Source organism: Otolemur garnettii, unplaced genomic scaffold (assembly GCF_000181295.1).
Source record: "Otolemur garnettii isolate 467f Iridium unplaced genomic scaffold, OtoGar3 scaffold00133, whole genome shotgun sequence".
NCBI classification, from domain to species: Eukaryota; Metazoa; Chordata; class Mammalia; order Primates; family Galagidae; genus Otolemur; species Otolemur garnettii.
Genome location: NW_003852528.1, coordinates 3,748,473 through 3,751,699, shown reverse-complemented (window position 1 = coordinate 3,751,699; position 3,227 = coordinate 3,748,473). Strand labels below are relative to the sequence as shown.

The window sequence follows — 3,227 nt, the reverse complement described above, 5'->3', positions numbered from 1 at the left end:
TGCTGCAGTGACCATTCCTCTCACTTGGTGTGATGTGATGTGGTGACTGTTCCTGTCACTCGGTGTGACGTGGCGTGGTGACTGTTCCTCTCACTCAGTGTGATGTGACACAGTGACTGTTCCTCTCACTCAGTGTGATGTGACACAGTGACTGTTCCTCTCACTCAGTGTGATGTGACACAGTGACTGTTCCTCTCACTCGGTGTGACGTGCCGCAGTGACCATTCCTCTCACTTGGTGTGATGTGATGCGGTGACTGTTCCTCTCACTTGGTGTGACGTGGCGTGGTGACTGTTCCTCTCACTCAGTGTGATGTGACACAGTGACTGTTCCTCTCACTCAGTGTGACGTGACGCGGTGACCATTCCTCTCACTCTCTGTATATTATGGCTCTTCAGAAAGAGCTGCATTTGTCGTTCAAAAAGAAGATGCTCACAGAACTGAGGTATTTTTTCTGTAAGGCTTGGTTATATCAACCTAACAAGATACTACCTACTGATATTCTGTCCTTATGATGGAGTTGACTTACGTAAAGTATATTTCTTAATTTTCTAGTTAGCATATAGTAAAATGAACTGTAGACATTAAAATACATAGAAACTATCCTTGGTGCAGTTTAGAGATAATTTTCATCAGTCATTTGTCAAACACTGATACATCAAATCCATTTAAAAATGTCATCTTACCCTCTTTCCGGACCTGGCCGAGAGGGTGTTGCCATCATGAGAGTTGATATTCGCTACAACAAGGACCAAAATATTTGTCACAGGGAGCCCAAGCTCCAGGACATTTACCTAAGGCTGTTGGTCCAGCTGTACAGGTTTCTGGCCAGACAAACCAACTCTACCTTCAACCAAGTTGTTTTGAAGACGTTGTTTATGAGTCACACCAATCGGCCACCACTGTCTCCTTCCCAGATGATCGGGAACCTCCTGGGGACCATAACAGATGATGTGCGGGTTCAGGACGTGTTCAAACTGAAGGTGTGTGCCTTGCTCGTGGGCAGCCGGGCCTGCACCAGTATCCTCAAGGCAGGGGACAAGATCCTCACCTTCAACCAGCTGGCCCTGGACTCCCCCAAGGGCCAAGTCGGGACGTGTACCAGCATTTCGGCAAGGCCCCGGGAACCCTGCACAGCCGTACCAAACCTGTGTTCCCTCCAAGGGCCGGAAGTTCAAGCGTGCTGATGGGCCAGCCAAGGCTACTAAACTAACCTTGGAACCTACTGTTTGATTAAAAAGATTCTGGATTCCAAAAAAATTAAATAAATAAATAAAAATGTCATCTTACTACGTAGGAGGTACATTTTTTATAATACTCTGAGGACAACCAAGAACACAAAGGTAAATGGAGAAAGCTTAAAATATTGTTTTTACATATAATTCTGGATCTTTAAAAATAAAGAAATGAGAGGTTGTGAGACTAGAATTTCTTTGACTATCATACTTGTTGATTCTGGTCAGAATCCTCCATTATCAACTTCATGGGTTCATCGATATTACCAAGTCTATGCATGTGCCACTTCTGTCAGGTACACTCATTCGAAAGAAATGAAAGTAAATTGGGAAAAAATAAAAAATGATTTTAAACAGAGCGATCTTGAACACACATTAATGCTGGTGATCCCTGCAAATCTTTATTGCCTGTGAACAAATACGTTGAGAAATGAATGAGCTGGTCCAGATGGCAAAGTCATAACTTCCTTCACGCAATACGACCTTCTTCTTCTGGGGCTAATTCCAGGCGGTTTCTATTTTATCAGACTCCTTAAAAATTGCTTACGAGGACATAGGGCAGGCTGGGAATGTGTCTACCGGCATAGCAAGGCCAGAGGAAACATGGCCTTCGTAGCAGCAAGAACCAGAGCCCTTTTAGGGCCAAACTCACTTTGACGACGCCCTTTCTCATGGGAGGTGAATCATCAAGGGGAGGTCTCAGCTGCACCCAAGACCAGGTGGAAACTCAGAAGCCCCCAAAAGTTGGTCATGCGAGGGGTGCAGTCCTGGCAAGGGTGGCCATGGAGAGATTGAGCGCTGATATAGATGTACCGACTCACAGGGGACGGTCACCTCTCAGCTCCCATCAGTGTGGGGAGGAACACGGCCAGTTCTCTCAGTATTTTTTTCTTTAGGAAATCTAGGAATCTAGGTATCAACGTGAAATCTTTCACTTTTTAAATGTCTACCTAAATTTTTCAAAAATAAATGATGTTTTAAAGTTTTTCTTATAGAACCCCAATTTTCAGTTTTGAAGAAAGAGAGAAAATTGAATCTGCAGGAGGCAAAAAATAAAAAAGAGGAATTCAAAAGCAGCAAGAAGGAATAAATGCAATGCATCGTGCGGTGAGTTGAGCCAAGTCCGCTTGTTCCCGGTCTCTCGCCTCCACTTTCAGCATATCTTATTCACCCATCCCAAGCCTTCTGCTCACTCACCTGCTTCCACTATAGAGAACAGAAACGAATGATCCAATTTCTGAGTTGCCCCTGTATTTGCCTTGTGACACCTGAAGAGTGCCTGCTATCCTGAATAAAAAGATAAAAACTTACTAGAACATAACTCTTTACCTCCATTTCCTTCCCCTTCCCTCTTTTCTGAATTGTGAGTGAGAGGTCTGGAGGTGCAGCAGCCCTCTTGTGACATGAGAACAAAGGACACATAACAAGAATAGTGGGATAGAAAGGCAGAAAGAGTATGTGTCCTCAGTGACACACCTGAGTGGCTTTGCTATCCCTGGGCTGTTTAGCTCCAGACTTCTTGCTATGTCTTATCCTGGGCAGACCCTGAGGCAACAACTAACTGCTGGCTCTAAGTTTGAGCTTGCAAGAGTAAGGAAAACTGGCAATGGGCCATGGAAGGATGAGAAGTAGGAATTATGTATTTGCATGATGCTCATTGCTCTACAAATGGGCACTGAGGTTGTCTGGCCGGTATGTCTATCCAAAGGCCAGGATGTAACGATAAATGTCTTAGAACAATCTGTGAAAGGGAAGAAGTAAAAGGTATTTACCACCCCAGCTCCTTTTCATCTCTGGTTTCTGATAAGTCAAATGTCTCCCCTGTAAGGTGCAACCTCCACCTAACTTCGGGTTTCCTCCTCAGACCCTAGGGCTGTGTTTCTGGACGCCCCATGGCATGTCCTGTGATGTGGTATGAGGTGAAATGGCAGTCAGAACTCTAGGGGCTCAGATGGTCACTCTGGCTGCACAGTAGCAGTTGAGGACCTTCTG

General features: G+C 44.9%; 1 pseudogene; it reads left to right on the top strand.

Moving 5' to 3' along the window:
* Positions 1–722: 722 nt before the first annotated feature.
* On the top strand, positions 723–1,233 carry LOC100951911 (annotated as a pseudogene).
* The last annotated feature ends 1,994 nt before the right edge of the window (positions 1,234–3,227 follow it).